At 43.3% G+C, this 27,057-nt stretch overlaps 1 protein-coding gene and 1 pseudogene across 42 annotated transcripts in view; both read left to right on the top strand.

Moving 5' to 3' along the window:
* Positions 1–27,057, top strand: part of Magi1 (membrane associated guanylate kinase, WW and PDZ domain containing 1) — a 605,639-nt gene that overhangs the window by 218,816 nt on the left and 359,766 nt on the right. For 3 of the 42 annotated variants that reach the window (XM_063286554.1, XM_063286553.1, XM_063286552.1), the window contains one exon: positions 21,777–21,902. The exons of the other annotated variants lie outside the window; for them this stretch is intronic. The gene's annotated coding sequence lies outside the window, so the exon portion shown is untranslated. The remainder of the gene's footprint in view (positions 1–21,776; positions 21,903–27,057) is intronic. 42 annotated transcript variants of the gene reach the window in all.
* Positions 9,998–10,562, top strand: Dynll1l1 (dynein light chain LC8-type 1 like 1; annotated as a pseudogene).

Below are 27,057 nucleotides of genomic sequence, written 5' to 3'. Positions count from 1 at the left end.
CTTGAAGTCGCCGTTTTGACCAGAGAACATCAACTTTTATAGTAACAGAGGTGGGCTCGCTCAGTAAGTTGCTAAGCAAGTCACATTTTCATAAAAATATTAACAGCATTGAATTAAGATCCTACACAATGTAGAATCAAATAACAGACCTTAATTGCAAACTTACTATAGGCACTCGAGCCTTCAAATAAAGAAGTGTGAAATATTCTGGTCACCAAGGAATGGAATGAAATGAAATACACTAAGGTTGTTTCACATCAAACTTCTTTTGGGGGGCGGGGACAGATTCTCCTGTAGCCCAAATTGGCCTCCGATTATATAGCCAATGATGCTTGTGAACTCCTGGTGTTCTCGCCTCTACCTGCTTACCCAGTGTTGGGATGGCAAGTGTATGTCACCCTGCCAGCCTTTGTCAAACATTCTTAATTTTTATATGCTGACCCATAGGCTTCTTACTATTGGGGGAGGGGGATGTGTGTCTTTGCTTTGTAAATCTTGTGTGTGCCAGTGCCTTCAAAAGCCAGAAGGAGCTGTCTCATGCCCTGGAGTTGGAAGTTACAGGTATTAGCTACATGATGTGGGAGCTAGGAACTGAACTCCAATGAGTTCAGCTAAATGAACCAGCTCCCCAGACCTCTTACAGGCCTTTGAATGTTATCAAACACTAATACGATGTGAGCTAATGGCAAGTAACTATTAACACGTTTACAGCAAGCCACTTACACCTCGTTTTCAGAGCTAGTTCAGTTTCAAATTACATTCCCCAGAGTTGAAATTTTTATATTATGCAGTTATGCGCATTTCCATATTTATGATCAGATATCAGTATTTCCCCATGCTCTCCATGTTCTGTGATGAGATGCCTACATATGTTCCCTCTGTCACCCGAGAAGACTGAGAAATACCTTACAAGGTGTTTTTCCAGATGAATATGCTATCTTAGCTGACATTTGCTCACCAGTATTCTCTAATAATGTGTGTGCATCCAAATATATGTGTGTAGCGCCAAGGGTGGAACCTAGGGCCTCACACATGCTAGGCAAGCATTGTCCCATTCGTCTACAGTCCTGGACTGGCTGTGAATTGATTTCTTTCAGCCTAAACTTTCTCTAGAAGAAGAAAACAATTCTTTCTACCATCTAATTCCTTTGGACCTGGCAAGGTAGGATGGGGGCTGACCTTACCACTGACTTGCAATGGTAGCTAAAAGGGCAGCAGTCAGTGAGCGTTATTACTCTTCAGTGTCTAACAGGGTTGGACTGATTTTGGTATCAGGGTTGTGAAACCCAATTTTACTGCAGACAGCGGTCTTCTTTGGGTTGGAATGTAGAGTCCTTGGAGAACATTTAATGGCCACAGTGGTACTGCGCTTGGTCCATGTAGGGCTTCAGGAGTCCTGTGGTAAAAGATAAAACACTTTGCCCATGGGTATATTTCCTTCTACTTCACATTCCCTGTAGTCTTAATAGGTATAGGAACAATGGACACGCGAGGGATCTACTTGGGGGCAATAAATCAGCAAGTTGTGAAGTTCATGGCATTATGTTCTTAAGATCAGGGCGTTGCTGTTCCTAAGTTAGAACCAAATCCCTAGACTTGAGCAATCTTTGCCTTTCAGCCTTCAAAGTGGCTGAGGTTTTGGGCAATTGTCCTTGAGCCCTCCCCAAAGGGTACATTTTACAAAATGTACAGAAAGTGTATACAAGTGTATTCAAGTACTTCTAGAGCTCATGGCAGGAGGAGGCATCTCCTCTGAAGGGTCTATGCTCCTGTGTGGGAACACAGAGAAGTTCAAGCCAGCCAGCCTATACTGGAAAGTGTACTATGAGTGCCCTTTGACCTCCTGCTTCACTCCTCTCACCTGTCAAAGATGTGAAAGTTCCTGTGACTGCAGATACTAAACTAATGCTTATGTGGTTCCGCATTGGGAATTTTTATACAAAACCTGCATCATCCTCATTTGTGGGAGTGGTCTGATTTTTATAAAAGCATTTTAACAATAACCACATGCTTAAAATGGAACAGACATTTCTTCCTGTGTCCAGAAAGACTTTTCTTACAACGTCGGGGGCTGTTTCTTCAAATCAGTGGCACAACGGAATTAGGCTTTAAATTTTTTATCACACATTTATTTATATGTGTGCTGTGTGTGTCCTGGTGGTGAGAAGGCACATTATGGCCATATGGCCATCGGGACTTCCCTCCTTGTACCGTGGGAGAAGTTAGGCTGTAAGGTGTCTAGCAAGAGCCCACGGTTTGTCATCCCCTCGACTGTGTTTCAGGTTCAGCTGATGCTTTCAGGTCAGTATATTTTCAACTCCCATCTATGCTGTTGCCTTTTGACTAGCTAGTGCCCGGCTTACATGAGTCCATCTTTATAAAAAAGGGTAAAGGAAAACTAGGTGCGTGGTGGCACATATCTGAACCCCCCCCCCCCCAAGCACTTGGAAAGTGGAGGCAGGAGGATCAGAAGTTTTCAGTCATCCTTAGCTACATGGTGGATCTGAGTCCACTCTCAGCTACATGAGACCCTGTTACAAACCAAACCTGATCAAAAGGCAAGCAGCTAATCCCCTGTGTCCATGAGCACATTGTGATTATATGCACGAGTAATCATCTGTCTCTGTCTGCTCATATTTCCTTTGCCACTGTGGAAAAAAGGGGGCCCAGCTTTGAAGAACCTTTTCCTGCCTCCTTTCTTTAATGATAAAGCAAATATTGAGTGCAAGTTTTGAGAAAAAAGTTTTTTTTTTCTTCTTTATGGCACTGCATCTTGTTAAAGCCTGTTGCTTTTAATCCTGGAATTCATCTATTAAAGTTAGTGAGAGGCTGTTTGCTGGCTTTAGGTTCCAAGGAGTTCTTAGCACTAAGTTTAGATAAGAAGTGGTTTGTCAAAATCCCAGTGGGCTTGCAGTGAGGTGACACAGGAAATAGGCTTTGTCCGTGGAGTTTAAAAGGGAAATATTATTCGGCGTGTAAAGCACTTTTTATCCTTTTAAAAAGTACTTCTCACATTTCCCAAAAGATAATGGTTTCTTTAAAGTACTGCCACTATGGTATTTTCTAAAGCAAAGATATTAAAAATTAAACTCGAGGCAGGTTCAACCTAGGGCTCCTGTGTGTGCTGCCTTCATGGGAAAACATGGGCCTCCAGTTCTGTATTTCATCTTGGCCATTTATTTCATCCATGTGAGTAAAGTCATTCTACCCCACAGCTGGCTGTTATTATGTGAGCCCTGCAGGAGTGATTAGTTTTCAGACAGCATTCTAACTTTCTGCTGTTTGATTTCAGTGCATGCCACCCTCTCCCTCCCTCCCTCCCTCCCTCCCTCCCTCCCTCCCTCCCTCTCTCCCTCCCCTCCCCTCCCTCCCCTCCCTCCCCTCCCTCCTCTCTCCCCTTCTATAGTAGAGTGAGGTGGTGGGGTGTTATCGCTGTCCTGATTGAGGAACGTGATCTGTGATTATTAGTTCTTGACTTTGATGTGCTGGGACCACGTCTTGAAACGATTTTCACAGCAATTTGTTTAAAGAACGTTTAGGCGACTTGCCTGTTGGTGTAGGTCAGAGATCTGGTTGGCTTTTATTAGTGATTCGCAGGTTGGCAAATACTTCATCTCAGAATTTATAAAAGGCAGTCTGGGCATGGCTGAACAGTCAGTGTTTATAAAGTAGCTTGAAGAGAAGTGAGGAAATGCAGAAACACAGAGAACGGGTGGCTTAATCAGGCTAATTACGGTCTCTCTGCTGGTGAAGGACAAGCACTGAGTGGGCTAAAACTGCCTGGCCTGGGACTCAGTGATCATCGTTCTCATTTGATTTCTCATGAGATGAACAACTTAAATTTTAACTGGTCAATAGCAGAATTTCAAGTGAGTGACTTAAAATTTGGTTTTGTCTGACTTGGGGGGTCTCGGGTAGAAGCTCAGTCCAAAACAGTGGGTGGGTTTTTTTTGTCTTTTTAGTTGTTGTTGAATTTCACTTTACCAGAGTTCCTTTTTGTTGTATTTGGCCTTCGCAGTGGTAGTGCTCTAACCCAGGCCTTCCTGCATGGCAGCCAAGTAGTCTCCCACTGCGCTACAGTCTCAGAAGAGTGGCACTGTGGCAGAGTTTGTTCCTTGGTGGAAAAATGTATGTTTTCATCTTGCCATCTATATTCTGCAAAGACATTCTCCAACAGGATCATGGGAATTTTGAAAATACTCTTAACAAAGTAGCTATTTTAAAAAAACTGTAATGCTGAGGCGATGTCTCAGCAAATAAAAGTGCTTGCAACCAAGCCTGGTGGCCTGGCTTCAGTCCCAGGACTGACATGGTGGCAGAGATCAAATTGTTCTCTGACCTCTCAAGGACAAAGGTTATGGGTAATTCGGAAAATACCATGTATTTTTAGGGTCTACAAAAAATAGAGGGTTTGGGCTCACAACTTTGTTTTTGGCCAAGCAGGAAGGTTGACCTGTAATGTGGAGAAGAAGATAGGGAAGTGATCGGAGAGGTCAAACAGACACAATCATTGTGCACCCTGTGGGTCTACATAAAACCTACAGAATCTGAGACCCATAGAAGATCCAAAAGGCAAACAGAACCTTAGAGGTTAAGCTGCTACCTGCTTCAGGCAAGGTACTTCGTTGGCACTAGAATTTTCTTTATTTGAACCGACTGCATTTTCTCTTACTGTATTATGGTCGTAACCGAAATACAGATCTTTCTTTTATATTTGTTTTCCTTCCTTCCTCCCCCCTCCCTCCCTTCCTATTATACACACACACACACACACACACACACACACACACACACACACCCGTCTCTCCAGGGTCTCACTATGTATGTAGTCCTTGGTGTTCTGGGACTCACTGTGCAGACTAGGCTGGCCTCGAACTCACAGAAATCTGTCTGCCTGTAGTAGGATTAGTGGTGTGCGCTGCCATGCTTTCCTTTCTTTGATTTTAGTGGCTCCCATTCCACATCCTTCCCATTGTGTTAAAAAAAAAATCCAGTTGTTTGTTTTCTCCTGCCATTTGTGTTATAATTATCTAGACTAGATTGCCATCATCTAAGTAAGGCCACAAAACTCAAGCATCGAGTCCTTGTGCGTGGTCATCACACCAGGGATTTTTATTTTTTAAGACCTAAAGGGAGCACATTACATATACATAATTTCAACTGATTGATGGTTAAGACTTCCTACCCTTTTCTTTTCTTTCTTTTCCTTTTTTTCACCATTACACCCGTGTTTTGGTTTAATTTACAGAACGCTGATGTAGCTATGTGCTTAACATTCTTCCCTTGAGATAGCCAGAGACTCCTTTCAGCCTGGTTCACAATCTCTTTCATCCCCATCTCAGGCGGCCACAGTCCCATGTTGCTTTCCTCTTCGAGGATCACAGCAGGTTGGATGTGTTCCAGATGTCGCCCACCACCTCTGGATTTTTATTCCTTGTTCTTGATCATAGATTGCAGCCAAAGTGAGTGCAAGCAAAGCCTGTGAGCACCCTAGGGCCTGACCTGAGGCAGGTGCTGCATCTTATGACTTGTCCTGGGCATGGTATGCAGAGCTTTGCTGACCCTGAGGTTTAGTGAGTACTCCATATATCAGGAGAACACATGTAAATATATAAAGGCACCATCCACCTTTCCTGTTGCCCTCCGTTTACTCATTGGTGACAAGAAACCCACATGTGAGAGAACAAGGAAGGGTTGGTGTGGTCAGCCAGATGAGGTCATTTAGTTGAAGATAATACAAATGCTATTATACCAGCTTAGTTTGCAGGTCTATTAATGATAAAGGAAGTACTAGAAAAATGGGAGTTTGGTTTTTCTGTATAATAGAAACTTACTTTTTAGACCAGGCTGGTCTCAAACTCATAGAGATCTACATGCTTCCATCCCAACCATCTCGTGCTGGGATTAAAGATGTATAACACCATGTCCTGCAAAAATATGGATATCGTGCAGAAAGAGCCTTTCCCTTGTATGGGAACTAGATCGAGGACCAAGGAACTTGAAAATGTATTAGAAGAATGCCCACTGACTTGCATAATGGATAAAATGAATTGATTTATGGGTTAATGACTAATTTTCCTCCATAAAACCAACTCCAAAAGCTGCACTGACTATGGTAGGGAATTTTGAGAGAACGGGCTCTCTATCCTTTTCAGGGCCATTTTCTTGAAGCAAAAGTCCCTGATGTTAACCTGTTCCAGGCCTTTTTGTCTTTCCCCATCTCAAACCTGGTAACTTGGCAAATAACACACACTCTCTCTCTCTCTCTCTCTCTCTCTCTCTCTCAAGGTTACAATGCAAGTAAGCATTGGTGTGTTTGTTATCACCACTGCCAGCACTGCTACAAAGTGCATGAATGCTTGTGGGGAGGGGGAGGGAGGGAGAGAGGGAGGGAGGAAGGAAGGAAGGAAGGAAGGAAAGAAGGAAACCAAGCAGAACAACCCATCCTTGAGTGCCTGTCCATTCCTAGCTACAGCTGCAAGAGGACTCGGTGTTTGCCACACTTTCATTGTACAGGAGTGGGTTGCATATGCTACGGGCTTTAATGGGAACAGATGAGTCAGATAATCTCCAGCACTGAGGGTGGCACATGGAAAATCATCTGTCAACGTCTGTCATGAAAAGTATGCATTGCTTTATAAGAGCTATGGATGCCTTGTGAGAACACTACTTTTTCGGCGAGGTGCTTTAGTTCCTTTAATCTTCTTTTTTGACATTTTGGTGGTTAAAGGCCTTTTTTAGAAGGTGCCTCATCTAGTCTTAGTGCTGCAACCCCAAGGAAATAGCATGATTGGTTGCCTTGTCACACCGTATGCCTATTGAAAAACATAAAATCAAATGCCACTTTAAAGTACCCGAAGAAGTCGACACACCCCAGGGTTATCACCCAGGGGGTCCACACCTGTGTCTACCCCATGTCCTTCGTTAATTTATGAGATTCCTTTCAGAGGGCCTGCTACACGATAGTGCTTTGCTCATCGTAGTCTGAAGAGGATGTTTTAGAGAAGATAACTGAGTTATGGTAGATTTTCTTCTCTCTGCGAATGTAGGCCCCTTGATGGATGTGTTCCCAAGTGGTCTGTTGAGTTAGGTGACATTTCTAAGATGCCTTACTTGTCAGAGCTTCTTTTGGACTTTAAGGTAAATTGAAGTTCAAGTTAGGACAGAAAGTAAAGAACCAAATTCAATTAGTGGGTATTTCCAGTCTGCCCTTTTAATTACTAACTGCCACCTTTCCTGACAACCAAGGCTGTTTCTATAGAAAGCATAGAGATACATGTGGTTGTGTGCCGTTTTGTTGTCCTTGGGTGGAGGGTGAGGTTTAAAAGCCACTGAAGCTAGGTGCCCTTCGATGGAATCCTAGCTCTTACATTTAGTGGCTGGATGATTTCTGGGGCTTCTGCAGGGACTAGTGAGTTAACACTTCAAAAGTATATGTCCTGTCCTGAGTAACACCTGCACGCTGCTCTCGTGGACTAAGCATAGGCTTAGCCCCACCCTTTTCAGCAGGCTGAAGTATAACGCAGAGCAGGCGATGTAATGTACAGATGTAGTGTAAATGTTGTACAGGCTCAGGAAGTGTCTTGGAAATGGAGAGCCAAGAAAGTTGCAGAATTTAGATGATTTCAGGTTCCAGTTTCATCTTCTGCTGAATAAAGAGAAGCAATTGTTAACAAAAAAAAAAAAAAAGAAAGAAAGAAAGAAACAAAAGGAAACCAAGCTTTGCAGAAGTTGAAGAAGAGTGAGTGCTTTTACCACGGGCTGTTTGTACAGAATTCTCTCAACCAGTACTTCCTGTCCTAGACAGTAAGAACATCACTTTTCCTTTTGGTACAGGAAAGACGTTTCATGAAAAAGAGAGAGTGAGTAGGTCAGAGTGTCCCTTTCTTTGCTATTTTTGCAGTGCTTCGAGCTCAAAATAACCCTTCTGCCAGTGTGGCATGTGTAGGGTTGGGTGTTCTGCCCCCCTTCGTTTTCATCTCGCTTAGCTTGGTGTTTGCTTTTAGAGTGTACATCGCTGACTGATCTTCCTTCTTTAGGAAATTGAAGTTGTTTCTATCCTTGGATGTCAAATTGTCTGACAGAGAGTACTTATATACATATAATTACCACTGCATTTAGCCCATAAATTCCGGAAGTTGTGATAGTGCCCAGGCTTTAAGGCCCAGGAAGGATACTGTTCTCTTCCGTTTTCTAAGAGCACACATGCCTGTGTTTCAAGCTCATCTCAGTCACTTCCTGGCTATGTAATCTTAGAGGAGATATTTAGCCTCCTATGGCCTCAGTTGCCTTATCTATAAAGTGGTAGGAGCTCCAGTCCTGCTGATGTGGTTGGCTGTAAGAACTCTATAATAACAGAGATAAAGCACTTAGAGGAACTAGCACACACAGTAGATATTAACCAAAGAAACAAGCCGGGAAGAGATCACTTACACAACTCAAAAACCAATTCTGAGCAAAGTAATAATTTTCGCTAATAACATTGTTGGTAGTTCCTTGCTCACAGTCTTTGCTCATGATTTTCTCTCCAATGGCTAAATGAACAATGTCTGGTTCATACTTTTCATGGGATCATTGTAGAGCAAAATAATGGTGGTTTCCCTCTGAGTGCTGTGAATTTTTGCTGCTTGTTTTTTTTTCCCCCTCAATTCTCGCAGTCTATGCTTGATGTATACCATCCATCTGTTCACAGTAACGAGATGCCTAAGAGAGGCTGGTTTGAGGGGGAGTGGATTGGTGTCTTATATTGGTGTCTCTTGCAATCATCAGTAGAGTAGTCCTTAGCCATAGATCAAGCTTCTCTTCACATCAGAAGGGACAGTGTGTAATATGTCTGAAGGAACTTTTCTGGGCCTCCTTCTGAGAATTCCTTTGTGAGCCTGGTTGAAGAGGCAAAAAGAACCGTTTGGCCTGTGGCTGTTTATGACCCACCTTCTTGATAGACACTGAGTGTTGAAGGCCTTCTGCCTGAGGAAATAGAGTCAGTCTGTGGCAATGGCAGAGTTACAGTACAGAGAAGAGCCGAGTGCTTTCCCTCACTGCCTTTTTGATCACCCAGAGAGTTACTGAGATCACATCCCAGTCTGCCTCTTCCCCAGTGTCACTTGTTAGGATCCCAGAGGGTTAAATGCTCCTTTTTTAAGTCCCCATCAGGCCCATCTATAATCAAGATGGAAAATACCACTCTTTGTCCCAAGAAGCCCATTTTTCATTTCTCACAGGCCATCCCCACACCTGACTTGTTTCCACCAGCCCTCAGGAACGCAGCAATCCTGGAAGGCAGAGTGGAGATGAAGCAGAGAGCACATTTGCTCCCAGGTTGCCCTGGGAGGCAAAAGCAATCCGTTTTACCTGCAGCCACCATTGGCATCTGTTTTCTGTGGTTTCGGGGACATTGTGCATTCCAGACTCATTCTCTGCTGCCTAATGAGGAGCAGGCTCCTGCAGAAACAAGACTTCTGCCACATCGCACATTCAAATGGTGTCTCACTGGAAATAAAATGGCTTGCTCCTCTTAACCTCCCTGCCTTTGCTACCAGGAACGAGACAGCCATAAAAGCATTCTGAGAGGTTGGAAATGAAACCTCCTGTAATTACTACAGGAAATGGCTTAGCAGCACTGGAATTTGGCATTTTCCTATAGTGTCCGCAAAGTCCCTAGATCAACAAGGTCTATTGGAAACAGAGGTGCCTCTTCATGGCCGCGCTCGCATTGCTCTCCATTTAACTCCACTTCTCTTCTCTGGCTGCACCGGAAGTGTTCGTTTCACTCTCACTTCTGAGTCTCCTGTAACCTGACTTGCAGTCAGATGGCGAGGTTACGTGACTGTGAGGTTGTGACGTTTAAAATGTCCTAGGGACAGTGGAAGTTGAATGGGCCTCCAGGGAATCAGTGTTGAGGATTTCAGGGAGCACAGGACTTGGAGCTGCACGGGCTTGGGAAGGGCACCATTGTTTCACTCCAGACTTCCGTCTGTATTAGTGACCGTGCTTAGAAGCCACGGCTTCGGTAGCGACCGGCTGTCCACTGCTGCTTGAGCGGCACCAGCACCTTCCCTAGGAGCTCGCAGCAGCCGGCTGGCCCCTGCTCCACGGTAACCATGTGCGACAGGAAGGCGGTGATCAAAAATGCAGACATGTTGGAAGAGATGCAACAGGACTTGGTGGAGTGCGCTACTCAGGTCTTGGAAAAGTACAACATAGAGAAGGATATCGCGGCCCATATCAAGAAGGAGTTTGACAAGAAGTACAACCCCACATGGCACTGCATCGTGGGCCGGAACTTCAATAGCTACGTGACACACGAGACCAAACACTTCATCTACTTCTACCTGGGTCAGGTGGCCATTCTCCTGTTCAAATCTGGTTAATAGCATGGACTGTGCCAAACACCCAGTGATCCATCCAAAAACAAGGACTGCAACCTAAATTCCAAATACCAGAGACTGAATCTTCAGCTTTGCTAAGGGAACACCTCGTTTGAATCTGTTGTGTTTTGTACAGGGCACCATTCTCTGTACACGTTTGTGGTTATAAAATTAGTAAAACAGCTTACATTTGTAGTTTGGGCTTACCTGTCTGTAGAGGCTGAGCACATTTAAAATGGAAAGTGAGCTCCTTGCAGTCAGACGATAACCTCCCTGTCCAAGGAGCTTCTGTGTGACGTAGCATCCAGTTCTTTCTCTAGATCAGAGATGAGGCTCCTGTGTTGTGCCTTTAAGCTCACAATGCCTATTCTAAGTCGGTCCCTTTTACTTTTCCATTCTAAGGCAGGGCCCTGTGGTACTAAAGACGTTGACTCTAAGACTTTCTACTTGTGCGACCTTGGCAGAGTTCCTTTCCTTTATTGTTCCTCACTTTCTTCATTTTTGTGGAGTGGATGACAATCAATTCCTTGAAAGAACATGACACAGAATAAATAGTTTTGTGTCTGTGGACACACACTGTGAACCAGACGAAGCAGGGTCTTCTGGAGGAGGAGCCGAGCAGCTCTGGTATCCATGGTGGCTGGTTATTTTGTACATGTGTATAAAGCCAGGCTTGCGTTTAGAGCTTAACTTAAATCTGGATCCATGGTTATTCCTGTTGTCACAGCTACTTTGATGGCTGATGCAGGATGATGATCATGAGTTCCAAGCCAGCCTGGGCATCGGAGTACATTGAGGGCCAGTCTGTGTTCCCTAGTGAGATCCTGTCTTTTTCCTCCTCCCAGAACCACAGTGAAGACTTAGACATGGGTTATATCGTTTAGCTGTCAACAGGATAAGAGTGGTTCCGCTGCCAGTCCAGTTGTTCGAAGAGAAATCAAGGCTGGAAAGTTGTTTTCCTCTCCTACTTATCAGAACTAGTACATAATGGCATCCAAACCCGGCTAATTCTAGGTTCCTGCACTCAAATAGAAAAACATTTCCTTTTTTTGCTCTCAGCGTATTGCACCTCTTCTGTGGTTGGTTAAGTAAGAAAATACAGACTTGTGAGTTTTTATGAGAAAAGAAAATATCTCTGTATACTTATTAATTCCTGCTTTGTCCCATGACTTTGAAATCTAGGTTTTTCTGTTAATCTTTTAGTAAAAGAAGGGGGGGCAGATGTTGAAGACTGTGCATCTAACCTTGTGGCTCATGGGAGTGGGAATCTGCCCCTTCCTCTTACACTCGGTGGTACTCACATGGTGTTTTGTAATCGATGGGATTTGCGCTGGTTTTTTCTTTCTCCATACTTTGTTAGCTCGCTTAAGTATACATTTTTTTCATAATTGTATGCATGTGTGGCATCCTGTGAGCTTGTTTTGAATAGTTAGCACTGAATATGTGACACCAGAAGGTATTTGGTGTTGAGATAGGGGTGTGGTACGGGCCGATAACCCCAGCACTAGGAAGGTGGGTGAGGAAGGGAAGATCATCCTCTGTTATATAGTGAATTGGGGTTCAGTTTTGGCTACATGAAACCAAAATTCTTACAAACAAGAGAACAAGATGTATAGCCAAGCACTGTCTTGAAAGAGAGAACCATTAGATATGCAGAAGAACGGACAGAGGTACTTGGTCCAGTGGGTTTTCTTCCTGTGAAAAATGTGATATTTCTCAAGAACTTCTTGGGCTGTGTTAAGGTCCACATGTGTGAGAAGATCTTGAGGAACACGTGTGGCATGAGTAAGAAGGTCTCAAGTAGTTGATAGGTTTAAATTACAAATTCTTATAATGTACATACATGCATGCACTTACTAAATTCTTACATGTCAAGTATAAGGAAATGTCTGCCTGTTTTTCAGGATTCTTGGAGGTTTATTGGAACCACGTGGCTGTTAATGGTTATTCATTGTCTTCTCAGAATGACTCAACTTTGGCACCACAGAGATTTTAGGCTACATATTAGGTAGCAGGTTTAGAAACATGCCTGATTTCTACCCAGTAGATACCAATAGCTTTTCTGTAGTCATGACAACCAAAACTGGGTCCAGATGTTGCCAAGTGTTCCTTGGGGCATGATATCACCTCTGGCTGATAACCACTGTTTAGGGAATATACATTGGCATCTAGTTCAGTTAATAGACTGCAGGCTGGGTAAATGTGATAGTGGCCCCATGTGAACAGTTTTCAAAATGTGGTCCAAGGAAAACATTTTATTTTTCCTTCCTCCATTTCAAGAGTGTCATTCTTGGAAATGAGCTCCAAATGATTAACATGAAGCAGTTGTGAGAGTTCATGGGCCACAGGGCAAGATTCTGTTTCAGAAACAAAGCAAATGGACGAGCAGCCCAATTTAAACAAGAAATCTCTGAAACTGAAGGGGTCAAGTGTTTGTGTCATTTGGAGAAAGTTAATAACGGAAACATCTCGGAAGGGGATGAGTCATACCTTACTATTTTCTCCTGTCTATGGTTTTTGTTTTTATCATGGTGCACACTGTGTGCCGAAGCGTGTGTGTGTAGTCGCACCAGCGTTAGTATTTAGAGGGCGTGGACAGCCTCGTTGTTGGCCCTCACCTTGCACCTCACTGGAGAGGCTCCTTGTTTCTTTGCAGCCCTGTGTTCCCGTCTACCTCGCTGATGGGCTTTTGAGGATGCACCCTGAGTAGCATTGGAATCACAGATGCACTATTGCAGTTGGCTTATGTGGGTTCTTGCGTTCAAACTCTGGTCTTGATGCTTTCACAGCCAGTGCTTTTAGACACCGAGTCATCTCCCCCACGTTTTGTTGGTGAGCTTTTTTGTTTCCTCCTGCCTCTCCTCTGTTTCTTTACGAGGGAAGTGGTGTGTTGTGCAACTTCATTTTTTCGTCTCATCATTTCTGCATCTCCCTGAAAAGAGTCAGACAGGACTTCCCAGGATTTACCTCCTCACATGAGTCTTATCTTGAAGTCATTATGAGTCTTTGCAGGTAGAAATTTTACCTACATAATTAGACTCTAGGGTTTTGGATGTTTCAGGACTCTTGTGACTCTCCAGTGATGAGGCATTTTAGAAATGGATTTCTCAAGTTGGTTCTTCCTTAGAGAAGTTTCTGGAAAGAAAAGAAATAATCAACTATCTTTCTACATTAGAACATATATCTTTATTTTTCAAATTAAATTGATAAAGTTTTTCAGATGTCCTGCTTGCTATATCAGAAGATGGGGGTAGGTGGGGTGGCCTAGTGACTAAAGCTCTTGCCACATAATCCTGAGGATTGAAATTTGGATCCTTAGAACTCACATGAAAGATGATGGCCCTCCTGTGATGCCAGTGTTCGGTAGCTGGGATCAAGCTATCTCTAGGACTAGCTTGTCAGCTAGCTCAGCCAAGTCAGTGACCTCTGGGCTCAGTAAGAAGCCCTGCCGCAGGAGTAACAGTGGAGAATGATGGCTGAAGACCCTTAATTTTAACTTTTAGCTTCCACACACATACCTACACAAGAAAACAGTTTTAAAAAAGATGGGAATTTCAACTTAGAAACCCAAGAAGTCACAAATGAAGGCTTCTCTCCCATCCGTTCTTAAATTCCTAAGATTATTTTAAGGTTCCTTCTTCGAGGAAGTTGGCCAAGAAATCTAAAAGTTGAAAGACATTTAGTAACTCTGCATAGTATGACATACTTCAGAGAAGAAAGCTGAAAGCACTCAGAGGCATGGTTTTATTTATTGAATTTACTTTATAGCATATTGTTTTCTAATTTAGTATGGTTTTTGAGATTCTTTTTAATAAGCTGAGATGCTTTAAATATGAATTATGAGGCTCAGACAGTATTATTACTGAAAGATTTTTGTTCTCCCTCGAGGGCAGGTCACAGAGTTCAATCCCATACTCTTGTGTTGATGCGTTGTTGTGTGTGGGCATTTTGTTTTAGTTGAAACTGAGGTTCAGACATTGTCTTCTGTAGCTTTCACGTTGGCTCTGTGTTGAGATCCAAGTCTTTACTGATGTGTCACTGGGAAGAAGACCATCGGTTGTTTACAGGAAGAACCTGCTTCTGTAATTCAGTTGAGAACATGTGCAGTTGACAAAGAGCACATCTCAGGTCACACAGGGATACAGACCAAGGGCTTGACACCATGGAGTCCTCTGCTGAGATAGAGGACGGGATGCAGTTGTAGCATTTGTTCAGTGCTAGGGTGGTGTTGTCTTTAGAGGAGCATTGTGGCCTTGACCCATGCATTTACAATGTTTAAAATGCTCTAAATAGTCCGAACTGTGACAATTCATTCTCAGAGGTGTACCTTCTCTTTGTTGCTCTAGCTTTTCCTTTCTTGAGAACTTGGTCCTCATTTAAACGATCCACTTGCCTTCCTGATAGATGCTATGCAGAAAGAAGATGGTCCTTTCTTCCCATCCAGCCACTTTCCCCAGAGGGAAGTTGCCTTTACTCTAAGTCCTATTTTTCCTCAAGAATCTACTACTAGCAAATGGCATGAGACTATCCTTCATCGTCACAAGAGGGGATTTGGGGTGGTCAGGGAGTACTTACCATAGGTTGGAAAAAAGAAAGTATGAGCCAGCTCTGATTACACAAGCTGCTTCAGCATCATGAATAGTATTGTCGTTCTTTCCGTATTTTAGGGCATTTTTAGAACCAACTGAATATTGAGATGATTTTAAAGACCTGAAGAGCAGGGAGAGAGAATGAGAGAGAGAGAGAGAGAGAGAGAGAGAGAGAGAGAGAGAGAGAGAGAGAGAGAGAGAGAGAATGAGAATCAGAAATGACAGATTTTGAATAATTTAGGTTAAAATTATTCAGTGTTTATATTACAGCATAATAAGGCATGCGGTTGCCTCAAGGGTAACTGTTTTCTCAAATTGGTACACTCTAGAATAAATTGTCCCAGGGTTAATGAGATTTTTATTTTAATAATTATAGCAACTCTGTAGGATAGTTACAGTTTTAACTTTTCTTGCTTTATTCAGTTGTGGGTAAGTTAATTTTTTTGTTCACAAGAGAAAACATTAAGGTATCCCATAAGCTTCCTGAAGACCATAAATACATATAAAGTTGTGATTCTGGGTATCCTTTACATTTCCTTAGAAGACATACAGACATTGTTTATGTCTGTATGTAACTTACTGCTGTGGAATTCCACCACAGTCTGTCCAGAAGTGAATTCTGATTTTCAACCCTCTACTTTCCCTGCCACATACATCACTATAAAATGTGTCTTTTAGTTTCAAGTAGACTTCCAAGTGCTTGATTGAACATGCTGATTCTGATGACAATGGTAGGGTAGACTTGGAACCCAGGACAGTTTTCTCTTTGTTGAAAGGTGTTAGAGAGCCTGCTTGGAAGAACTGTTGTAGCATTCATTGAGTAATTCAGCCCATTCTTAGCATTGTGATCATTGTGTCTCTGGTACTTCTCCGTATGTGGAAGATTCTTTTCTATAAACAGAAAAACAATAACTAGCTAAATACACTGCAGGCAGAGTTAGAGTCCATGGTAACTGGTGTCTATATTGATTGGCTAATCAGTTGCCATTTTTTATCTATAACTAGGCAGATAGCACAGTCTATGAAACCCAGTGTGACTTTGCTAAAGCTGTAATTCTTACAGCCACCTCAAACTTAGCATACCCCCTTTAAGGGGAAAAGCCAGCATTCCTAATGCCATTTTTTTTTCTTAAGGTGATTTTTTTTTAAAGTAGTTCAGATGAAAGGCAGATTCTAGAAGATCAAAGAATGCATCATGAGTGCATCTAAGATAAGGCTGCTTTAGGTGTTGGTGGAATAACTTTTTTGCTGTTGAAAGATTATATTATAGATTAAATTGAGGGCTAATATGAGTAAGTTTAGAATTTCATGAGCTCCAAAGAGCTGCAAATGTTCTTAACCACCGAGCCACCTCTTTAATCCGAAGAAATTATGTTTTTTTTTTTAATTTGGTTAGAGATCAAGTCTTTAACTCTGAAGATAATGTTTCCTCCTCTTCCTCCTCCTCTTCCTCTTCTTCCTCCTCCTCCTCCTCTTCCTCCTCCTCCTCTTCTTCCTCTTCCTCCTCTTCTTCCTTCTCCTCCCCGTTCTCCTCCCTTCTTCTTCAAAAAAAGAAGAGATTTAGTTTTATCCCTGTGGTGTGCACGTGGGCTCCCTAGGATGCCAGGAGAGTATGTTGGATGCACTGGATCTGGAGTTGCAGTGGCTTGTGAGCTGTTGAATGTGAATGTTGGGAACCAAACTTGGGTCCTCTGTAGGAGCCAAGAGTCCACTTACCCACGAAGCAGGCACCTCTGCCCATGATGTCTATACTGTATGTCTTTATGTCTACACTATAGCACTGCTCTGTGAACTTAAGCCTATAAAGAGTAAGTATTTTGATATTGGAGAAAGAAAATAATAAGCGCCAAGCACACATTCCCCACTTGACTCAGTGATACTTGCAATGGCAGTCCTGAGTGAAATTTGGGAACTCATTGTCCTCCTGTTCCCAAAGCTATTATGAAGTGACACACAGTGATCGTCTTGTCCCCTTCTGAGAAGTACTGTTGGCAGTGGGACTTGATATCAGAGAGCAGCTTACTGGAACCTTGTAGAACACTGCCCTTTTCTTTGACGCTCAGCGAACACGGCGCTCTGAGGCTAAAAGGGGACATCAAAGCAGAGAAAGGGAGACCCTGGGTCCTCTCTGAAAAGGCCACTGCCATGTGATGGAGTCACTGCAGCCTGGCTCTGATGTCTTGAGCTTTTCTGTCCTTTCCCTGTTAATGCTCTATTGCCCAGCAGGGGGCAGGACCAGCTCTCCCTTCTGGAGAAGCCACCAGCAAGAGGACATTTAGACCAGATCCTGTAACTAAGCTAGAGGCAGGACAAACATCCATCCCTCTGGATTGATTGTGCGGCCTTACCATTTTGATCACATGCTTTTCCCCTAATAATTACTGATTGTGTACATCAGATACTTTGTCCAAATACATAGTAAAAAAATTTTAGACCAGTACTTGTAATAAATTTATGAAAATTTATAATTCCCCTTCTGAAGGAAACAGGCTCAGAGAGACATTTTTAAAAAGAAAAGAAAAAAAAACACTTATTCTGTTTGTTTTTAATGAGAGTCTCTATGTAGAGGTTGTCTGAGACCAGGCTAGACCAGGCTATCCTCAAAACTCCATAGAGCTCCACCTACCTGCTGCCTGTGCCTCCTAAGTTCTGGGGTTAAAGTATGTGCCACCCCACCTGGCTGGAGACTTTAAGCATACTTACTTAAGTATACTTACTATATATATATATATATATATATATATATATATATATATATATATATACTTAAGCATACTTACTATGTATACTTACTTAAGTATACTTACTTAAGCATACTTACTATATATACTTACTGAAGTATACTTACTGTATATACTTACTGAAGTATACTTACTGTATATACTTACTGAAGTATACTTACTGTATATACTTACCGAAGTATATTTACTGTATATACTTACCGAAGTATACTTACTGTATATACTTATTGAAGCATACTTACTATATATACTTACTGAAGTATACTTACTATATATACTTACTGAAGTATACTTACTATATATATATATATTTACTTAAGCATACGTACTGTATATACTTAAGTATACTTACTTTATATACTTAATTAAGCATACTTACTTACGCATGCTTTCTTACTATACATACTTACTTAAGTATACTCTGCCTTCCATAAAGGAATAATAAGAGACTTGCATATGTACAAAGGAGTTGGGGTCCTACATAGTTCAGATGTTGATGTACTCTCAAGTTCAATCTCCAGGGTGGCATCCTTGTCACATCCTTCTGCTTCTTCCTCTAGACTGCTGGTAAGTATAGGCAGGGCCATAACTCATTTCAAGGCCACTTTGTTATTTAGTAGCTTTCAAGTTTCCTGGAGAGGGGATGTGAAAAGTCAGTGTTCGGGAAAGCCAGGATTCTGCTGTAGATCTGCTACTAGAGCCTGAAGTGTGCCATTTAGCTCAAACGAGGGGATTTATCACATTTTCAAATTCTCATCTTCATAGCAACTTTGAACTCATTCCCATAGCCAGTGATTATGCTGCCCACTTGTCCGAATGCACGTGTTCAATCACAGCCTTGGAGGACCTCTATCGTAGGATCTTTGCAAACTCCACGAACTCATTCAGTAGTTCACCTTGTCAGTGGTTTTTGTTAGGGTCATAGTTCTGTCTTCCCGGGTGCTGCTTGTAAGACTAAGGTGTGGGTTCAGAGTCCCTATCTCTTGTTTATAGATCCTATGTCATTAACTCTCATTTAACAATCTCTTGTATACTACCTGCCCATTACATGTTCTGCACATCCCTGGCCCCGCCTTCATCATCATTCTTACCAGAGTTCCATACAGCATGTAACCATTTCCAGAATCAGGACAGCATGTTCTGGATCCCTTAGACTTCTGGCTTTAATTTACCGAATGACTCTAGCCGGTGACCTTCCTGCTCTGCTTGGCCCTAGCCAGAGCCTTCTTGACCAGGAGATGGTGTTTCCTCCATGTGCTTAGCAATGCACACCTACCTTCTAGTTCTGGGTGGCAACCAAGAACAGTGACCACAGCTTCGATTGTTTTGTGTTCTCCTGAGCTTCCGTGACAAACAACTTGAAATTTCTCATGCCTGGCATTGGTAGACAATCTGTGGCTCTTAGTGCGAGTATTATAACCCTTAAGTAGAGAGATATCATTTAGCATTCGTGCATGTGTGTGTATATATTATATAATATCATTTAAGGTAGACATAAAATGGTGGTTCCCTATGGCCTTTTCGAACATCCTCAGTGTTCTTTAGTCCTCTCTGTTTGTTTTGCCCTGTCTCCCCATTTCCCAGTTAAGGCTGCCATCAACACCCCGGCCTCCGAGTGCTGTCTCCTTCATTTAGTTCTTTCTCCTAGCACAGGACCCTGGTGTTACTGTTTATAGAGCTCTTTGCCCACCCTTGTCCCCTTTTATGTTCCTGGCTTCTACTGTTACTCCAGATTCTGTGCTCGAATCTAAAGATTGAGAGCAAGTATCTGCAAATCAGAGAGGGCACGTAGCGTTTGTCTGTCTGGGTTACCTCACATGTAATATTGTCTCATCTCATCCGCTTACCTGAAGTTTTCAAATCTTCGTTTTTCCCTACAGCCGCACAGAACTCCATTATGCTTGTATCCCACATTTTCACTATGCAATCATCAACTGAGTGGCTTTAAGGTCATTCCCACTACTGTTGTAAGTAGAGCTGTGGTGAACGTGGCTGGGTAGTTATCTGTGGGGTAGATGTTCAGTCCTCTGGATAGATGTTAAGACGTGACTTATCTGTGTCATGTATGTGGTCGATTTATTTTACCTTTGTGAGAATTCTCCATACGAATTTCCTGAGTGGCTGTGCCAGTCTGCAGGCCCATCGAGAGTGAAGGAGGCTGTGCTGACCCCACATTCTCACTGGCATTTGTTGTCAGTTCTTCTGTTGATGTTGGCCATTCTGACTGGGGTGAGATGAAATCTCAGAAGTAGTTTTAGTTTGCCTTTTTCTCATTGCTAAGGATGATGAACACTTTTTGAGACATGTCTTAGCTTTATTTATTATTTATATTTTTGAGATTTCTCTATTGACATCTATAAATTTTTTTAACTGGGTCATTTGTTTCTTTTCTTTTCTTTCTTTCTTTTTTTTTTTTTTTTGGACTCTGTGCTCTAAGTTCTTTATACATACATTCTGTATCTTAGTCCTCTACAACATACATTGCTGACCAAATTCTTTCCCACTCTGTGGGATCCTCTCCCCTTGATTCTTTTCCTTTGCTGTGCAGAGCTTTTTAATTTTATGGAATCTCACTTGTCTATTGTTGGTCTTAATTCCTGGGCCTAAACCTTTATCTTGTAAGGCACTGCCTGTGCTTTCTAGTAGCTTAGGCTGCCAGGTTTCAGGTTCTTGATGCCTTTGGAATCGTCTTCTGTGCAGAGTGATAGAAACGAGTCTAGTTTCATTCTCCTGAACGTGGACATCAGTTTTCCCCTCATCGTTTGTTCAAGACACACCTTTTCTCCAGTGTACATTTTTGGCATCCTTGTCAATTATCAGAGGTTGTAGTTATGTCCCCTTGTGTTTGGGTCCATTTGTTCCATTGGTTTGTGTGCTTCATTAAAATTGTTGTTCTTATTGCAATAACTCTGTAATATATCTTGAAATCTGGAATGGTAATTCCCCCGAGAATCCCCCATCCCTACCACCCTGCCTCCCACCACCTTTGGGATTGCTTTGTTTCTCCAGGGTCTTTTTGGAATTGAACTTGAGTCCTTTGGAAAAGCAGCGAGTGCTTGTAATCGCTGAGCCATCTCTCCTAGGCCAGTGATTTTTCTTTGAAGTTGTATGTTATAGAGTTTACCTAGGTCGTTTTCATTAGAGAATATTATTATAGAATTGGTAGATTTGAGGGGAAATATACCATCTTGGCCTTTCATATTGTTTGTGGTTCTGCAAGAAGAGCTGGGCATGTGGATGTCTCTAATTGACCGTGTATCTTTTCTAGGTTGCCCTGTTAGACGGAGGCTGGCTTTTGTTTTGCTGTTACTGTTGCTCATTACTGGTTGGTTTCAGATCAGGTGTGAGGAGTGGGTAGGTCAGTTCTTGAGATGTTCAGTGTTGGTGCTGGTTTGAAGGGACGGGGTGATTCTAGTTCCGTGGTCAGCAGAGAAGCATGAGAATAGGGAAAATGGCAGATTTACCCAGGGTAGCAGGCAGGCTTTGCTACCTGGGCTATGCTTTCCAAAGTACGAGAATAGCCTGTGTGGGCCCGTTCTTGGGAACTCACCTTAGCCATATGGCAAGGCCTTGGTATTGTGGTAGTGCAAGCAGGCGGGGTTCTAGTGACTTCAGACGAGACCATTGTGCAGGGTGTGGGCCTGGGAATTGAGATAGGAGCAGGTGCGATTGACCTGACTGGGCTGGCCTACAAGATGGGAGTCTGGGTCAGGTCAGAAGATTGGGAAAAATGCAGTCAGACTAGGTAGGCTTCAGGGAAATCAGCAGTCTAGACCAGAGGCACAGGATGATTGCCCTGGGCAGGGTGTAGAATTTGGATGTGGCGTGGGATGGATGGTCAAAGTTATAAAAGCTGAGCAGATTGGGCTAGCATGAAATACGAATTCTTGCTAGCCATATTTTCATGCGACACTGTTGAAATGGGAAGCCTGTTCTTTGAAATAAGAATTCGTAAGTATCCAGCCGACACTGCCTGCCGGCCTTAAGAGGAAGTAATAATTGAGTGAACATGTGGGTTAAACTACTAAGGATCTATGCCGATTGAATGCTAATCCGTGTTATGTGTTTATGTTTTTCAGGTAAGGAATTACATTTGGTTCTGCCTGGTTTCCTAAGGGGCGTGACAGATGCTGTCTTCCTGTGTTCATTTGTAACCTGCCAAATCGGGCACAATATGCTCGCCTACAAATCTAGAGCTTCCAGCTGTAAGTCATACGCTTCATGTTCCTGTCTGTGGAGGCGGCCTTGTGGGAAGCACTCGCAGACTGTGCTGGGCTGTGCCTCACACTATGCGTGGCCCATTTCAGGGTAGCAGTCAGCCTTACTGACCACCCGGCTACTGGCTTTGTGTACCATTTTCCTTTTGCTGCTGCTGCTGCTGCTGCTGCTCCTCTTCCTCCTCTTCCTCCTCTTCCTCCTCTTCCTCCTCCTCCTCCTCTTCCTCCTCTTCCTCCTCCTCCTCCTCCTCCTCCTCCTCCTCCTCCTCCTCCTCTTCCTCCTCTTCCTCCTCTTCCTCCTCTTCCTCCTCCTCCTCCTCCTCCTCCTCCTCCTCCTCCTCCTCCTCCTCCTCCTCCTCCTCTTCTTCTTCTTCTTCTTCTTCTTCTTCTTCTTCTTCTTCTTCTTCTTCTTCTTCTTCTTCTTCTTCTTCTTCTTCTTCCTCTTCTTTTTCTTCTTCTTTTTGATTATTCTCATTTAAGGCACAAGGCATTCTGGTTTTTTATGTATAATATAGGAAATTTTCATGGGGGGGCAAATATGTGAAAATAGTTTTCAGAAGTATCAGTGTTAAAAAAATATCCTACAAAGTCAAATAAGCCAACATTGCAGGAGCCCATGTTTATATACTGTGGAATGGGCAAATGCAGAGAAATAAAGTAGATTGGGGTCTGGAATGGGGCGGGTAGGGAACTTCCAACTCCTTTGCTTAGCAGTAACAGAATTTATTTCAGAGGTATTGAGAGTGGATACCACGATGGCTGTAGAACACTGAATGTCATTAGTGCTATAAAATTATACAGTGTAGAGTGGTCTAATTGGGGCCGTCTATGTGAGCAGGCTGTGATCGTGTAGCAGATAGAGGCACCTGCTGCCTGACATTTGAGTTTGATGCCAATTAAAACCCATGCAAAGGTGGAAGAGGAAAATCGATTCTAGGAAGTTGTCCTCTGACCTCTATCCGTGAGCCCATAGCGCGCGCGCACACACACACACAATGCGTGCACACACACACATGCACAGCTATAAATAAATAAACATGAATCTAAAATATTATCCAAGTGGAAAATTTCATATTTTTTAAGATATCAAATAAAGGGGAAAAAATCACCCAGAAGCCTCACCCCCCCAAGGCCTTACTCTTCACACCTTAACAGAAGCCCCTCCTCCTGAGGATTTGCTCTTCACACATTGACAGAGGCTCCCGGCCCGAGGATTTACTCACCCCTGCACAGCATTCTCATACACTGATGTTTGAAGTGTATTCTCTGAAGTTCTGTTACTATTGAAGTCGGTGGGAACAGTACCAAGGAAGCGGGGAAGGGGTGAGAGGTGACAGTCACATGGTGACTCCCAGGAAATCCGACTCCAGAGAGCAGCTTCAGGGAGCAGAACTGAGTTTATTGCCCAGCCTAAACTTATACAGCGAGCCATGGATCCTCAGCCAATCATAGCTCACCACACTGTGCTCCAATGAAAATCCTGACTAATGAGGTAACTTAGAAGGAGTAGGGGGAGCTTCCTCACCGATGAAGACTTCCATGAAAATGGGGGAAGTGGCTACCACCCTGGTCTCCGTTCCGTTCTGCTCTCTCACTGGTGTGCCTGTAGCCAATTTAGATCTGATGCCCTGCACAGCAGATCGGAACTCTACCAGGAGCGTAGAAGTCTGTGGCGCCTCACTCTCCACGCCACGTTTTTACTTCACAAGGTTGATTTTCACTTCCCCAAGGAAGTTGAGATCATGGAGTCTAAACAGTCCACATTTCATTTTCTTTCTTCAGCCATTTGTCCTGAACATTTTTCCGTGCTGTGAGGGAACCATTGCATCCATATAGTGAGCTCCTTGAAATGTGTCATGGCCCTGGAAAGATGGTTAAGAGTGCTCGCTGCTACTCAAGACGGATGATCAAAATGTGAATGCTTCACTCCTTCTTTAAAAGGGGAACAAGAGTACCCTTGACAGGGAATAGAGAGGCAAAGATTAAAACAGACACAGAAGGAACACCCATTCAGAGCCTGCCCCACATGTGGCCCATACATATACAGCCATCCAATTAGACAAGATGGATGAAACAAAGAAGTGCAGGCCGACAGGAGCCGGATGTAGATCTCTCCTGAGAGACACAGCCAGAATACAGCAAATACACAGGTGAATGCCAGCAGCAAACCACTGAACTGAGAATAGGACCCCCGTTGAAGGAATCAGAGAAAGAACTGGAAGAGCTTGAAGGGGCTCGAGACCCCTTATGAACAACAATGCCAAGCAACCAGAGCTTCCAGGGACTAAGCCCCTACCCAAAGACTATGCATGGACTGACCCCGGACTCTAACCTCATAGGTAGCAATGAATATCCTAGTAAGAGCACCAGTGGAAGGGGAAGCCCTGGGTCCTGCTAAGACTGAACCCCCAGTGAACATGATTGTTGGGGGGAGGATGGGGAGGGGAACACCCACAAAGAAGGGGAGGGGGAGGGGTTAGGGGGATGTTGGCCCGGAAACTGGGAAAGGGAATAACACTCGAAATATACATAAGAAATACTCAAGTTAATTTAAAAAAAAAAAAAAAAAAGAATGCTTGCTGCTGTTTTAGAGGACCTGGGTTTGGTTCCCAGCACCCACATGGCAGCTCCCAGCAGTCTAACTCCAGTTCCAAGGGAGCCAACATCCTCTTCTGGCCTGTACACAGCATGTATACATTTTGGCACTCATACATATGGATGAAGTTTAAGAACAGTATTTGGCAGAAGTATTTTTCTGACTCATTCATCATGACCGTGTATCACCACCACCTTTCTCCATGGTCTCCTGTTCACACTGTCTGTCCATTTCATTCATTCAGTATAGACAGTGAGCATGAGCCGGACACCAGCCAGACTGGTCACTGAATCTCAGTAAGGTAGAAGCTAGTGATGGGCGTGGGCCTTGATGCTCCATCATCCGACCCGTGCAGACTGGTTCCACGTGGAATGTTTTAGAGGACACTGGGCTGTACAGTCTGTAGAATGTTCCTCGCTGCTCTCAATTTGCCGTTCTCCCATATAGACTTTAACGCTAATATGTGAAAGACCCTGGCAAAGAACAGCCCATCATAAAGGTTTCTGCAGTCACTGCTTCCCATGTTGACTTTGCTGTCACTGAGATACAGAAGATACTTCTGGCCTCCTCTGAAAACTGATGCGTAAAAGTGCACATTTTGAAAGAGTTTTTGCAAAAACGCACCCAGTGAGTTTCCTTATTTGCGTTTCCGTTTGTTGTGAGTAGAGGGACAAAATGGCTATACACTCAACCGTACCTTTGTGAAGTCCTATATTGTCATTATGTGTAATTTAATTGTTCCCAGACTTTCTTATATCATCCCTTAGAATTTGAGAACTTACACAAAAGGAATATATATTAAATATTCCCCAGGATACAGAGAAAAAAATCAATCATCGTAACAAAAGCTTTAGTGAGGTAGATAGTCAATTCTAAAGACTTTAAAATATTAGCAGAGGCTGGCCTGCTTCAGGAGTAGCTATCCCTGGCTAATTAGGATGTTGGTGGATGTGAAGAGCTGGATAGACACATTCTTACGAAGCTTCTGTATTCTCTTACCTTACAGTACCTGACACACAGTGAAAACTTGACATACCATTGAATAGATGAGTGTATCTTGAAAGGACAGACCTTTCTATAGTGGATTTGAACATGGTAATGGTTTTTACGTTAACTGATGATCTCGGGAGGAGTAATAATAGATACTGTGTGGTGTGTGACTCTGTGTGTGTGGTGTCTGAGGAAGTGCAGATCCCTTTTGAGTTGTAAGTCCATGGAGGAATCTGTCTCGATTTTTCTTATGTAATTTATAAAAACAGGCCCATTTTACCATCTCTCCCATTTTACAACTCCCTTAGCAAAGCTGCTTTACATATCTGTTTTCAGGCTTTCTCGTTCGGGCAGATGTATTTCAGAGTTTGTTTACAAACGTTTCCCAGACATATTGTTGATTATCGGGTCTCTTCGGTTAACAGCAGCTTCTTGGGGCTGTTTATCTCTATTTCTGATTGACAGTTTGACAAATGGGGTAGGTCTTCACACATGCAGAGTCAGGGTAGTGAATCCGGTGGAAATCAGATGAGGAGAGCTGGGGCCGTTCACCCGAGATAAATCTGTGAGGGCTGGGGGTGGGGCATGAAGCAGTGTGGCCATAGCTTACATCTTGAGTAAGGTCAGTATTCATTTTGTGCCTCTTTCCCAGATGTACGCACTCACTTGCACACTTACTGTATTTCATTTCATTCTCTGGCTCATTCTCCATAGAGCCTGGGCTGTCCTATCAGGGAGGAGGCCAGAGAGGTTCATGGAACGTGCTCAAGTTCACGTAACCAATTCATGGTTTATAGTAAAAAATATTTAAAAAGTCCCTGCATGGGGTTTTTACCCTGCCTTTCGTTATTGCGCTCCCAGATGAAACACACACACACACACACACACACACACACACACACACACACACACACACACACACACACACAGCCTTTCTATTTACAGTATGCCTTAGGCAGCGCAATAGCTGGGCAGCCGCCTACCCTCCATGCTGTTACAATCTATTTTCCTAACAATAGCCCCGACATATTACTTGCTATGTTTCATCTGGGCTGCTCTTAGCTCTAATTTGCCACGCCTTTCTCTCTCTATCCCATTGCTGCTCTCCTCTCTGCTCCCCTGCACACTCTTCCTTTATTCCATAGCTCCTTCCTCCTCCTCCTCTCCTGGTCCTCTCTCTCCAAGCCCATGAAACCTCAACCCACCTAAGTCTCTTCTGCCCAGCTATTGGCTGTTGGCATCTTTATTTACCAATCACAGTTAACTGGGAGTAGGCAGAGTCACTCAATATCTTACGTGCAGACTTTCTCATCTTTGATGTAAACAGCCTTGGGGGCCCCAAATTAGTGTTAGACTATAAGCAGCATTAGGCCACCCCAATGTAAACTGCACCAATGATGGACCCCAAATGCCCCCTGCCCTGAAACATCTGGCATCGCCATCTTTTCTTGGTCTCTGTATAAATGTTTATTGAAGGGGTTGGGGATTTAGCTCAGTAGTAGAGCGCTTGCCTAGGAAGCGCAAGGCCCTGGGTTCGGTCCCCAGCTCCGAAAAAAA

The sequence above is a fragment of the Rattus norvegicus genome, chromosome 4 (assembly GCF_036323735.1).
Source record: "Rattus norvegicus strain BN/NHsdMcwi chromosome 4, GRCr8, whole genome shotgun sequence".
Lineage (NCBI taxonomy): Eukaryota > Metazoa > Chordata > Mammalia > Rodentia > Muridae > Rattus > Rattus norvegicus.
The sequence above is the reverse complement of the archived record's forward strand: the minus strand, read 5'-3'. Positions and strand labels throughout refer to the sequence as shown.